This window comes from Amblyomma mixtum, chromosome 1 (genome assembly GCF_055824585.1).
Source record: "Amblyomma mixtum isolate Tamu chromosome 1, ASM5582458v1, whole genome shotgun sequence".
In the NCBI taxonomy this organism is placed as follows: Eukaryota; Metazoa; Arthropoda; class Arachnida; order Ixodida; family Ixodidae; genus Amblyomma; species Amblyomma mixtum.
In genome coordinates, this window is record NC_143012.1 from 60,361,586 (window position 1) to 60,376,406 (window position 14,821).

The 14,821-nt window shown below is 44.7% G+C and overlaps 1 pseudogene across 1 annotated transcript in view; it reads right to left on the reverse strand.

The window, feature by feature from the left end:
* LOC149366412 (uncharacterized) overlaps positions 1-14,821 on the reverse strand; it is a 52,174-nt pseudogene that overhangs the window by 7,445 nt on the left and 29,908 nt on the right. The window contains exon 6 of the transcript XR_016288705.1: positions 4,705-4,976. The product of XR_016288705.1 is annotated as an uncharacterized LOC149366412 (transcript). The remainder of the gene's footprint in view (positions 1-4,704; positions 4,977-14,821) is intronic.

The following is a 14,821-nucleotide window of genomic DNA, read 5'->3' on the forward strand; positions in this document are numbered from 1 at the left end:
AGCCCTCCCCTTGAAAAAAGTTATGTGGACGCCCTTGCCCAGAGCACTGCAGCTTTTGCCATTTCTCCTGTACACACGTTTTCCCCAGAAAGTAGCAACCAGCAATGTGATGCCACAAAGAAATACATGCATAAACAATGCAACAATAACTGAAAGAAAGCTGCAGAAAGGCACAATCACAACGAAAGAGTAAAGCATGGCACTTGCAAAATAATGGAATAGCTTGAATCTAACTTTCTGAAGCAGCCATACGGGTGCATTCTAGTGGATATTAACAAGTAATTACTCTCTAACTGGAAGATGTTCTGGTTTCCGGGTTCACATTAAATATGTAGGACTACGGTCAACACATTCAGATCAATGGATACATGGTTTTACAGGATACGAGCATCAACCTATGGGTCTCCTGATGTTGGCAGCGGTTCTCCTTGGAAGATTCTCCTGGCAATTAGCAGTCCTTGTATTTTTAATGTGATTTATGACACCTGTGAGATGGAAGAAAGAAAGCAGCCCAAATGAAAATAATGTGCCAAAGCCACAATCAGCATTGTTATACTATGTGCATTTAACAATAATAACATGAATGACACGAGGACATGTGAAAGGGAAGATAAATAATGCGATGGAAGAGTGTCAAGAGTTTGTCCTTGCTCGGTGCAGACTATTAAAACGCTTAAATGTTAATCCTTGAATGATTCTATAACAGCAGAGCGCGGTGGTTTCTTTGCCACAAAAAAAAATCAATATTGACATGCTCTTTTTTTCAACTCGTCGGCGTGATCAGTTGGCCACAAGTACCGCCACCTGCATCACCTACATCGGGCCCCAGAATAGACAGCAGCGCTTTAAGCACGGTGTCACAGTTTCTCGGGTGTCTAGGCGCATATGAACCATACCTTTTATGGCTACAATAGGCCTCGAGAAAGCAAACACACCACGACAATCGCAGAATTGTGCTCACTCGGGGATTAAAGGCAGAATGGACCGCATACACCTCAGAACAAAGTAAATGGCGCATCGACTGTAGTCACACCCGCTAGAGCAGAAAGCAGCTACGAAAAGCTAACGACTGTGTCAGCAAGGCTGTCACAGAAGAACACAGAGATCCATTCAATTTTTAGCGGCTAGCCAGTGCAAACACCTTAGCACTTGTTGCATTTACTTTCATGCGGGAGCACGCGATGAATTATCCACTACGAATGCCAAAGTACTTCAACCTGCACCAAAGGTAACTGATCTAACTCTGGTTACACGAGTAGCTTTAACTGCGGCAAATGATCTGCATCTGTGGCTAGACATTTGCAAAGCTTGGGCTTTGCTCCGACTGGTAAAAGCGCCAACGGGTAGGAAATTTGCTAAGCACGCGCAAAGACAAAGCACGATTTCTATATGACATGCTGCGGCTTGACATGCATTGAGCTGCATGGAGCCAGACCAGCCGTATAATCACAAAAAAAGACGTATTAGAGGAGCACAAATTTGCAAACGCCTGAGTTTACTTGCCATATGACAGCACCTGGCCGCACTCGAAGTTGTTGCCATTGTTGATGCGCATAGCAATGCAGCTTTCTTTTCTAGGTCAACCTGGATGTATGGATGGATGGATAGATGGATGGATAATAACAGCTTTACCCTTTGTATCGGGCGGTAGGTTTCGTCACCTAGCCTATACTTCCCTCATTGTTAACTGTTCTCCGAGTCCCTTCTCCTGGCCTCAAAAAGCAGTGAACTGCCCCGCGAATTATCGAATAATCGCTCTTTTTTGATGCCCTGTTTTCGTGTCCTATATATGCCTAGCGCCGATTTTTCATGCATTCTTTCTTTCCACATCTTTCTTTCCGTCTCCTTTACCTACGCTTTCATGTTACTATTTTGTTGCGTCCCATTCCTCACCCGCAAATACTTCGTTCTTAGCTTTCGGGTTCTATTAGTCCATTTTGTGTTCATACTTTTCATGTACAGATACTTGTACACCTTTTTTGCCCACCTTGTTTCCGCCATTTGGGTTAGTCTCTGATCATATTTCAGTTTGCTGATTGCCTCCCGAACCTCAAACGACGCCCAACCCATATCTCCCTGGACTCCCTCATTCGGAGTGTTCCCATGGGCTCCCAAGGCTAGCCTTCCTACACTTCTTTGTCTGACCTCTAGCCTTGACTGCACTTCTGATTTCATGCACAGGACTGCATTTCCAAATGTGAGGCCCGGTACCATGATTCCCTTCCATACCCCTCTAACCACCTCATACCTATTATAGTTCCATAGTGCTCTATGCTTCATAATGTCTGAATTCCTTTTTCTTTTATCCTTCAGAATCCTCTCATGCTCTTCCAGATATTTTTTCCCTTCAGTTAGCCATACACCTGGCTACTTGTAAGTTCTCACATGGTCTATCATAGTGTCCTGTATTTCTAGTGGGTCTCCCCTCTCATCATTATATACCATTATCCCTCACTTCTCTCTGCTGAATTGGAGTCCTAGCTTGTTGCCCTCCTCACCACAGATTTTAACTAGTTCCTGCAGCCTATCTCGCTTGTCTGCTACTAGCACAATGTCATCCGCCCCCTTTCCACTCCAACCAGCTCTTGGTTTACCTTCTGACCTTCCTGAATATAACTCACGTCAATTCCTACCCTACTCTCTTCCTACCTCTTTTCCATTTGACTCACGTATACCATGAAAAGTAGGGGTGATAGTGGGCAGCCCTGTGGTAGCCCTCTTTTAACTTTAGCTGGTTTTGTAGTTTCTGCCTATTACTACCACCTCACTGTCTGAATATACACGTTGTAGAGAGTCGCCAGATTTCTATCGGCACCATATCTCTTCAATTGGTCCCAAAGTGTTTCCTGATTCTCATTGTCATATGCCCCCTTAATGTCTAAAAATGCCATCCATAGAGGCCTCGAACTTGCCTCAGCTATCTCTATACACTGTGTTATGACAAATAGATTGTCCTCCAACCGTCTGTCCTTTCGGAAACTGTTCTGCAACTCTCCCAAGATCTCCTCACACTCTGCCCATTCTTCCATTCTCATTTTCACCATCTGCATTGCTAGCCTGTACATAACTGATGTGACCGTAATTGGTCACTAAGATTTAATGTTGTCCTTGTTTTCCTTTCCTTTGTATATTAGTCTCATCCTGCTCCCTTTCCAGTCTTTTGGAACGTCTCCTCCCCCTACTGCTTTTTCAATGACCTGTCATAATTTCAATTTGCTTTTTTAACCTAGTATGGTAATTGATCTCATAGGTATGCCGTCTGGTCCTGTCGCTGTTCCGATGGGAACCTTGCCTTCTATTCTCTCCCAGTCCCCTGCTGTCCTCTCCCTAAGCTCTTCCTCCCTTGTCCCATTGCTGTCCCTGCTCTCCCCCAGTCCATCCGCCACAGGCTCTGCAAATGCTGCTTCGATTGTTTGTCTGATAAATACTTGTGCTTCCTCTCCCTCTACTCTTTTTCCATCCTGTGTGGTCAGAATGTGTTGGATGCCCTCTGCCCTCTTCCCTTGTAGCCTTATGTGCTCCCAAAACCTCTCTGCAGCATTCCTATCTTTCTTATTTATCTCCATCATCCACTGGACTCCCGCCTTTCCTATTTTGGCTTGGACTAATGCCGCTGCCTCCCTTATGCTCTCAAGGTATTCATTCCATTTTGCATCCACTTCATCTGGTGCGGCCCCCATTTTCTTTGCAAATCTGTGTTCCCTAGATGCCTCTTGTCGTCGCACTATGGCTGCCTTCACTTCCCTGTCCCACCAGCTTTTTGGTGTGTGTCTTCCCTTTCTTCTTCCCTTTTTTCTTTGGGCCTTCTGTAACTCCCCTTCAAAAACCCCCACTAGGGCATCATATGTCCACTCCCTCTCCAGCTGCTGGGATATATATCTTCAATGTGTCCAGACACTTCCTGCAGTTGTGCATCAGTGAGGTTATGTTTGCTTTCTCTCCCTTGAGTTCCTACTGCTGGTATTGCACTACCAAATGTAACTTTGATTCTTCTGTGGTCGCTTCCCATGCTTTTCATTCCTTTTTTCGTCAATTTTCATGTTCCTTAACCTGTCATACAGTTTGTATGACATAGGCAAAACTAATCAATAGTTGAGTGCGGGTTATTTGTTACCCATGTTACTTTCCCTTTGCATTTTATTTCCGTGTTAACCATTACTAGATCATGGTCATCGCAGAATTCTCCTAACAATTTCCCTGTTGCATCTGTAGCTCCGTCAAAGTATTCCAAGTGAACGTTCATTTCTCCCAAGATGATTATTTCCCGATGCCAGCCTAACTCCCTGATGTCTTTAGACATACCTTCGAAATGCCCTTTATTCTCCTCACTCGACTCACTCCCTGTTTTAAGGTATACAAACCCTATTATTGTTATGAAGCCATAGATGCTCTCTACAGTTCTCTCTTACCCTTTCCCAATCTTGCCCCTTTACTAATGCCCCTAGGCCTCCACCTTTACGGTCTTTCTCTTTTCTGTTACACTCTATTCAAGTGTAACCTGCAATGTGTAGCAGTTCTTCCATGTCTCTCAGGTGAGTTTCCCCAACCCTATATACCCAAAGTTTTCAAATTTTAGTTGTTCTTCGACTTCATCCCATTTAATTTGACTTCTTCCCCCTTGTACTGTATGTTAATGAACCCAACACTGAGAAGTTGCTTCCTTTTCGTTCGCCATGCCCTTGTCCTTCCCCCCCCTTCTTTCACATTTGCTGTCCACTCCTTGGCCTGCAGGGGTATCCTGCGTGCCTGTAAAAAAGCCAGTGCCCTACGACCCATCATCTTCCCAAACTGCCATCCCGCTGGCTCGGCGTAATGGATGCCATCAGGGCAGAATGGGTGAGAGTTGCTGTCTCCGTAAATTATCCGGTTGACATCCATCACATCGTACCTGAGGGACTTTCCCATCTCTCTGATTACTGAGTTGGCCCTCATGACCTGGTCCTCAATGTATGGGGCTTGTCCCCTGATCTCCAGGACTGTGCACAGAACAATATGCACTGCCTCGGAGGTCGCCCTGAGTTTTTCTACCCCTGTATATTTATTTATTTCTGATAACCTCATGGCCCACAGGGCATTATTGAGGTGAGTGGTACATAAATATAAAATGAAACTGTTACAAAAAGGGGGGTAAGGCATACATAGACATGCCTACAAAAAATGATATGCATGATCGCAAAAAGAAAACTAGCTGCAAGAAAATACGTGATTCAAAAAAGCGAAACAATACAATAATTAGGAATACCAACACCAAAACGAATAAATCCACATAAACAGTCGAAAAACTTTGCAAGTAAACACAAAGATATGAACTAAAACATCACCATTCATAGAAACATTGAACGGGTACGGTGGCAGAAGGCTATTAATAAAATAAAGTGCATGCGAAAAAAAAAGAAACAGAGCTAAATACACAATATTCAAAACGAAATGGACCAACTGAGGCTATGGTAAACCATATTGTAATGACAACAGTGTCCTAAACTCATCAACGTCCTTTGCAGCTACAATATGTGGTGGTAGGTGCTTCCACTCCGACGATGTTTTTGGAATAAAGGAATTTATGCAGCAAGTTGTCCGGCAACGAGGAACGCCAACTTTCCGTGAGTGATCGATGCGGGATGAAACATATGTTGGTGTTGTGATCAATGCATCTTTCAAAGTAGAGTTCATGCTGTAAATTTTAAAAAACAGACACAGATGGGACACTTTTCTGTGCAGAGCAAGAGGGATTAATGATAAACTTTTTTTTATTTCTGTGACACTGGAAGCACGATCATAGTTGCGCACAATAAAATGTGCTGCTCTATTCTGCACAGCTTCTTGGGCGTCGATAAGTGTGTTAGTGACACTGTGTCAAATGCTTTGCGAAAGTCTAAGTATATACAGTTAGCCTCATTGCCATGATCAAGTATGAAGTTAATATTGCTCGTAAGACTTATTAATTGTTTCGCAAGAGAAGTATATTCTAAAACCATGTTGTGCACAGTTGAAGAACGAAGATGACTCAAGAAAGTTAGCTACGCGAGACAGGATGACGTGCTCCATTATCTTGCAAGGAATGCTGGTTAATGATATTGGTCGATAGCTGAGTGAAAGGTGTTTGTCGCCTGATTTGTGGAGTGGAACCACCTTACCCAATTTCCAGTCATCTCGGAGTTCACCGTCTTGTAGGGATTGCTGAAATAATTTTGACAGCATTGTGGCAGAATATACTTTAGTGTTTTTCAGAATTTTACTGCTGATATTATCTGGACCGCAAGAAGAGGATACTTATAATGCCTTCAAAATCAAAATGAATGGGTTCCATTGGGAATGTGATGTGACCATCATAATCCGGCAGTGATGTGGTAGAGGAGAGATAAAATGCCCTAGCAAAAGTTTCATTAAGTACCTTAGCACTGTTGCTAATAGGGATGGGATTTGATTGTGAATCGAGAAGAGATACAGATGGCTGGTCTGAACCGTTGACAATGTTCCAGAACTTTTTTTGGATCAGTTAGTAAAAGTGAGGGCAGAGCAACGTTAAAATATCGCTCCTTGGCTATTTTTAACGCATTTTTGTACTCTTCACCCACACCTCTGAGTGCAGTCCAACGTTGAGGTTTTCCCGATGACTTTGCCTTCGAATATAACCGTCTTTTTTTGTTACCAAGGCGTTTTTATGAACGGGTGAACCATGGTGACCTGCCATTAGTAGTGATGATTCTTCGAGGAACATGCAATTCAGTTAGCTCATGTAGTTTGTTCTTAAATAAGCACCAATTTTCATTAACAGACCTTTGGTCAGACTTTATGAGAAAGTCATCCAAAAATAGCTTAAGGCCATCGTGTGTTTGTTTTCCCAAGTGCTTCCCTCTTTGCTGCAACACATCGTTGACCCCTGCGTGGAGAACCACGAGGTTCCCACCATTCATGTTTTTCCAAAGCTTAGCCTTAGCCCGTTCTGCCACCTGTCCAGAACACCCACCCGGAATGCTCTCGGCCTGCACCTTTCTATTATTGATGCTCATAGCGATGCAACTTTCTTTTCTACGTCAACCTTGCCAGCATTTTGCCAATGCGGCTTGGCTTGGCTTGTGGTGTTTAATGTCCCAAAGCGACTCAGACTATGAGAGACGTCGTAGTGAAGGGTTCCGGAAATTTCAACCACCTGGGGTTCTTTAAAGTGCCCTGACATGGCATAGAACTCGGGCCTCTAGAATTTTGCCTCCATCGAAATTTGACCGCTGCGGCCGGGCTTGAACCCGCGTCTTTCGGGTCAGCAGCCAAGCACCATATCCACTGAGCCACTGCGGCGGTCACTGAACATGTAAACCGTCTGTAATTTATTGCCCATATTATGTAATGTATGATCCAACAGTGCTTTAGATGTGACCCAACCAGTAAATTGGAAACTGTCAGCCGGATTGCAGATTCACGGGCGAAATATGCGAAACACGAGAAAAGGAAATATCAACGCGGTGAATGGCTGCATTCATCTCTCAGTGCGTGTGCGCGAAGGGCAAAGGAGTGACACCAGGAAAGGCGTCAAATTGCTTTTCGTATACGGATCAGGCCGTGGAGTTTTTAGTTCCTCGTGATCGACCCCATGCCGCTGTCACGTTGTTGTAACTTTTTTTAAGCATGAAATGCTTTTAGCTCCCGTTGTCGGCAGTGTGGTGACGTCACACCGAGACCGAGAGCCATCATCCGGGGACTGAAATCCACTCATCCGGGCACTGAAATCCACTCATCCGGGCACTGAAATCCCCTCATCCGGGCACTGAATTCCAGTCATCCGGGCACTGAAATCCACTCATCCGGGCACTGAATTCCACTCATCCGGGCTCTGAAACAAGAACATCTGGGCACCGTACGAGACTTAACGAGATTTAACGAGACTCTCTAAGCCCTCCTACGCGACCGTCATGCAAGCGCCGGTTGGTCTTCAAACGAGACAAAAAATAACTGCTGTCAGTGCCTTCTCAATGTTTATCAAGATATCAGTGGAGCTGTGGGTTTGATAATGCACGGAATTATAATTTCCGATTTCTAATAACGCGCGCAGAAAGCACATAAGTGCCACGTTACACTTCGTTCTCATATGTGATCTCTTAGGGGCTTCGGGCATCGAAGCAAAGCCGCGCAGGCGCACAGGGGCCCAGGGGAGAAGCGCTGCGTTCAAAGGGCAAGGCATCATCCCGCCGAACGGTGGTGGCGTTCCTCCCTTCCTTTACGGTGCGGTTCGGGTGTCCACCGAGACAGCAGAGAATTACTGCGCCATTTCCTTTCCTCAAAAAATGGCAAGGCATCGCGCTGAATGGGTGGTGGCGTTCCTCCCTTCCTGTAGTTCCTCCCTTCCTGTACGGTGCGGTTCGGGTGTCCACCGAGATGATATTAGGCCCGTAAACATTTCATGCTTACTCTACTCTCGTTTACGGGAGACGCAGAGATTTTTTACCTTTCTCTTACGATGAAACGGATCCGGCAGAGCTTGATTTCGATGAATTTCTTTGGAGGAGAAATTCTAGAGGCCCGTGTACTGTGCGATGTCAGTGCACGTTAAAGAACCCCAGGTGGTCGAAATTTCCGGAGCCCTCCACTACGGCGTCCCTCATAGCCTGAGTCGCTTTGGGACGTTAAACCCCATAAACCAAACCAAATCAGAGCTTGATATCATGAGCGTTTGTACAAACACTGTATGTGGCTGGACTGCTGTCCAGCCACATGCAGTGTTTGTAATGTTCATATAATTTATTTAAAAAAATCAGCTTCCCCAAAAATTTTTCGTACCCGAGTCATGAATACATGTCCGAATCGAGCTGCGATGTCATGTAGTTTACAGAAATATGAAGATAATATCTTGAATCATTATGGCAACTATTTCCTTCATCAATAGTTTTCACAATTTGGCTTTGCAATGGCAGCTGAGTTTTTGTTTTTCCTTCATGGCTGTGAGCATTAAAAATGGCAACAACATAGAGTGCATGCTCTAGGAGTACGCGTGATCATGCGGTGCTGCCATGTGGCAAGCAAACTAAGGCATTTGCAAATTTGTACTCAACAGATCCGTCCTGTTTTGTGTTTATGCTGCAGGTCTGGCTTCATGCGACTCAATGTGTGCATGACAAGCTGCAGCAATGTGCCATAATGAAATCGTGCTTTGCCTTTGCTTGGCAGGTTTGACCCGTTCGCCTTTTCACCAATCGGAGCAAAGCTCCGTAAATGTCTAGCCACAGATGCCAATCATTTTGCCGCGGTTGAGGATGTATATCCAGGTAATCATGCAGTTAAGCAGTTAACTTTCATGCAGGTTTGAGGTACTTTCCATTCGAGCCAGCCAACCTGATAAAACCGAGTGGATCTCGATTTCTGTTCTTCACTGACTCTAGCTAACACAGTTGTGAGTGGGCTTTCCGTAACTTCTTGCAGCTCTAGCAGACGTGGCTACAGGTATTGGATGTGCCATTTATTTTGTTCTGAGGTTTATGCCGTCCGTATATTCTCCTTTTATAACCGCAAAATGATTCTTTGATTGTCGTGGTGTTTGCTTTCGTGAAGTGATGCGCAAAATTTAGTACACGAATTTTACCAAAAACTGTATGTGGCAGCTACAACCAATACTCGTTTCACCTTAAGGGGACAGGGTAAGACAAAAATCTGAAAAAATATCAATTTTTAGCTTTTTGCTAAATATGAAATTACATTCTTTTCTGCATCGTTTGATGTATCACACTTGATCCTGGGCAATTTATATCAACCTGAAAAAGCTATCTGAAAGCAAAGCGGTCAGCGACACACCCCTTTACCAGCGATGTGTTTTTTTCCGTTTTTACTAAAAACTAAAGAAACTCGAAATGTTACGGAATTTAGCTGCAAGAGAAATCTCTCTGGCAACCATCCAAGCCCTCTGGCAACCATCTAGAACCCAAACGAGTCCTTCAACAACGTCGTATTGGAGTGTGCTAAAAAAAATGTCTTTGCGGGCCTACAGACAATGAAGATTGCTACATTAGATGCTGTTCTGACCTTCAATGATCGCGCCATCGCAAGAACTAAAGTTCTTGAGGCATGTGGACTAAGTCCGGGCAGCAACACTGTCCGATGGCTGAAGCAAGTCGATCGGCGTCGAGTTTACTTTGCCGATCGAGCTACGCAGCAAGTGACAAAACAGGCACGAGAAGCTAAACGGCAGGAAAAGAAGCACCAAGCTGACCTAGATGATAACTATGCAGCTGGTTCCTACTGAATAAATTGGTCAAAATGAGTTGGCTAAGTCGAAATCTTGGGATTTAAGGTTTTGTTTACTTTAAACTTAGTTTTCTCAAAACAAGATTTTTTGTTACGTCGGTACCATTATTTTTTAATGACAATAGATATCAAGCTCATTTTTTCTGTGTATACAGTACATATATGTGGCAATTTACTGTACCAAAGTTATCAGCGTACAAATAATATTGTTTGTTTTAAAACAAAAATATATACAAAATTTGGTCAAAATTAGGGTGTAGAAAGTAAAAAAATCACTAATAATTGCATTTCTCCTATACTAAAAACATTTTGGTACAGCGGCTAGAAGATGAAATTCTGAACAAAATGACATAAATATCTTGCTGCTATCTTTGTTAGTTGCTGAGAAAAGTGTACCACAATATGCCCCAAAATACATGGGAAAGATGGGGCTTACCCTGTCCCCTTAAAGCAAAGTCGAATTCTCTGTACTATAATTGCTGCTAAACTCAGGGAAAACAATTTTCCAAACGCTCATGGTATTGAGCTCTGCCAGAATCGTTTCAGCGGAAGAGAATTAAAAGCAACTAAAGTTTGCGACCACGTGACAGGGCATGTAATGTGAAGGCAAGATAACCTCTGGTCCTTAAGCGTAACGGAGTGGATCCTAAGCGAAGGCAACCATAGAAGGGGGCGGCAGAAAGTTAGGTGCGAAGATGAAATTAAGAAGTTTGTGGGGATACGGTGGCCGCAACTGGCAAAGGACAGGGTTAATTGGAGAGACATGGGAGAAGCCTTTGCCCCGCAGTATGTGTGGTCAGGCTGATGATGATGATGATGAACTTGCCCACTCTACAATCCTGCTTCTTCAGCAGACCTCTTCTACAAGAACCTCTCCGTTCTCCGGCCCAAGCACAACTGTGCCATCAGCAGCATCATCCTCACTACTGGTAAGATGTCTCAACCTCTCGTATTGCACATCTGCATAAGGAGGCTATGCGAACACACTTGTTTCTTGCAACTATCGACACGTGGCCATTTGGTCATTCACTGTTTCCAAATACTGAACGTCATTCCTTGCCAAGACGAAGACGCCGAACGTGCAGACGTGCGCACACAAATTATTTTAAGTGTTCTCGATCCATAAAGAAGGAAACGCTTGCATTCACATTCCATTTATAACACTGAGAAAGAAGGAAAACAGGTTTCTTGGAGGGTTCGTCAAATATTTAGGGGAATCCCCCAAGGTTGAGTACTGCTTGGTTTCGTTTTAGTCCTTTGACCCGTTGACCGCGTATACACTCCATCTAAGCACGGGTTAATTCATGATTTGTATTTATTTTTAGTTCTTCTGTGTATTCTAGCACCATATTTTTTAGCCTATAAATTTGAACACGACAAACGCCTTAACCCCTCATCCATCACTCACAGTGCCGGAGGCTCGCCTTCTTCGGCACGTTCAAATGAATGCAGTCATCACCCCATCTCGCCTCTTTCTCTATCGCTATCGATCAGACCCTTCCTGTCCCAACTGCCCCTCCCTGTATCTATGCGGACCTTGCCCACTGCCTCTTCTATTGCCCGGCTGCTCAGCAGTCGGGTTCCTACCCCCCACCTTCTTTATCCATCACCACGTGGCTCGACTGGCTTGGCGCTGAAGGGGAGGAAGAACAGTGACTTCTGGTCGCCCAGGCGGTCGACATGCTCGGCCTGTAAAGTATTGTCGAATAAAGGTCTTCTACTACTACTACTATCCTTAGAGAATAGCATACTGATTCAAGAAACTCAAGTTGCTCAAAACCATTTTAAACTAGCAAAGAACACACATACACATATTTACATAAATATTGCAAACAAGTAACGAAAAATAAATTCCAACACCATTGCATTTTAAATCATGAAATACGGATGCCTTGCATGCCTGAATGCATGAAAATGTAGAATTGCAGAGTTCACAATACAACAGCTGCAACACGTCAGTTTTAATGCGACAATGTTAAGGGCATTGTAATCAAGGCGGAAAGCTGAGCTAGTTGGTTTGTCATAGTTAATTAAAAGACTAGCGCATAAAACTAGGACAAAGACAGAGAAGGAGACAGGACGAGCACTAAACATCAACTGAAGGTTTACTACACCAAACATGTACTTATTTTTGAAGGATCACTACACATAAAAGAAGGAAGAACAGGGCCCGATGTACAAGAAATCAATGCAATCAAGGCGGAAAGCTGGGCTAGTTGGTTTGTCATGTTTGGTGTAGTAAACCTTCAGTTGATGTTTAGCGCTCGTCCTGTCTCCTTCTCTGTCTTTGTCCTAGTTTTATGCGCTAGTCTTTTAATTAACTTTAACAAAAAGGGCATTGTGTCACAGAAAAGCCAGCAGCATTATCACCGTCACTGGTTGCGAGTAAAAAATCCAAGAAAAATCCCCAGAGAAGCAACCTAGGTCACATGACGTTGTGACACTATCATAACCTGCCTACTGGATCGCGAGTTTTAATCAATGATTGGTCATGAGAAGTTGCTTAGGAATAGCAACCAGGATCGCACAAGCCCCACCGGTGGTGCCACCTGCCATCGCAAGAAGTGCCGCATTGTTTAACCATCGCACTAGGAGAGGTATGAGGACTCCCAGGGGTTTATGAATGTAACGTAGAGCATCTCCACATCCCCATCTATAGCCATTAACACATCACTGCTATCAGGTCATATACCCTTTAGGCAGATCTTGAGTGTCTCCTCCAGCTTCAGTGCAAAACCATCGCTCCATACGAACTAACTCCTAGCAAGAACCTTGTCTTCTGCAGAAGAGGGTGTCGCGTCACATAGTTTACGTAACCTTGTGGCATCATCACAATCTGCCTACCCGATTGTGAGTAAACTGAACACCACGCAGGTGGCAGTTATGGTTTATGGGAGTTTAACGTACCAAAGTGACTCAAGCTATGAGGGATACTGTAGTGAAGGGCTCCGGAAATTTCAACCACCTGGCGTTCCTTACCATGCACTGACTCCTACAGCAAATAGGCCTCTAGGATTTCACCTCCATCGAAATTCAACCGCCACGGCCGGGACTGAACCTGCATCTTTTGGGCCAGCGGGTGAACGCAATAACCGCTGAGCCACCGCGGTGCCTGGCAGGTGGAAATTAAATTAATGATTGTTTGCGAGAGGTTGCTCAGGAAGAGCAACATGGTCGCACAATCCCTATTGATGGCTGTGATAGAAATAGCCACCTGCCAGTGGAGCGGCGCTTCGCTTAACTGCTGCTCCACTGCACTAGTATTAGTATTGGAACTCACCACAGTCTATGAATGTTAAGTAGACGATGACCAATTTCGTATATATGGTCATTAACCCAGTAAAGCTATCGCGTCATACCCTTAAAGGTACCCTGCGACATAGATAAAGCATGGGTCTTTATTCTTTGTATGCAGAGTAAGGGAAATGGTAAGTCTTGAACGCACAATGAGATCACCGAAGTCATAATATTTGATTTTTAATCTTCGCTAGAAATGCTTGTTTCGAGCCGATGGTGTCGCAATGCGGCGGCCATTTGCGGCAGCGGAAATGAGGTGGCATCCAGATAGGGCGCTGCCTTTCTCATTGGTTGGGCGTCCAGTTTGCATATTGTTCCTGTATAATTGCGAAATGGATCCAAAATATTATGTCTCTGAGTACTGAAAGCTTTTCGGATGCCACAAAAACTGGAAAGAAGCAGGGAAAGCGAACGAAAACTAACAAGAAAACAGCGAGGGGCGACACTTTCCATTCCGCTTCAAACCTTCATGGCGGCCAGCGCTGTTCAAAAAACGTTGGCTCAAACCAGAAAGCGCATGCGTCGAGACCGGCCGGACCATACCAAGACCGCAGCGAAAAAAAAAGCTAGTCGACACACCTTGCCCAAAATTGTGAAGAGAAAGGCCGGACAGGAGACGGGAGTCGAGTTTGGGGAGGAGGGGGGCTACTGCCGACAGCCTTCCAGTCCGACTAATAAACTTCGGGGAGCTTCCTTTATCACCCCTGCCCTGACTATGGCGCCGCGTACACGGGGGGAAGACGCCGTCAAAATGCGCGGCTGTCTACAGCCCCGACAAAGCAACAACTGCATGCACGCTTCCGCTGCGTGTGCGCTAGGTGTGGTTCTGATTGGTAGCGCCCAATCTCGGTACTGGGTGAGTGAAATGGGCGAGTGAAATGCGTTTTCGCCCCAGCTTTTCATTTTGAATTTTCAGAGTGGAATAACTTTAGTTTGCGTGCTCCGATTTCAATAATTCTTTTTGCTCTGGTCTCTGGAAAGCATGGTGAATCTATTTAATGGTATTGACTGATACTGAGGAAATCATAGCAGTGCCCCTTTAAAGGTGCACTGAAGAGGAATCTGAACTCGTCTTTTTGCCGCGGGAACTCGATCTATACGTTCTGAGCATTCTTAGAAACTGCGACTTATTGCCCTGTGTGGCTGATTTCCCTAATTAAATCGAATTAACGCCCGGCTCCCGCCTTTTCTTTTTAATTCTGCCTCGTACGGTGGGCGGAGTCGACCAACGCGGGGAGTGCCTTTCAGCTAGCTCCGTGGAGGCTTTGCTTTCGCTTGATTTTGTTTTTTAGGT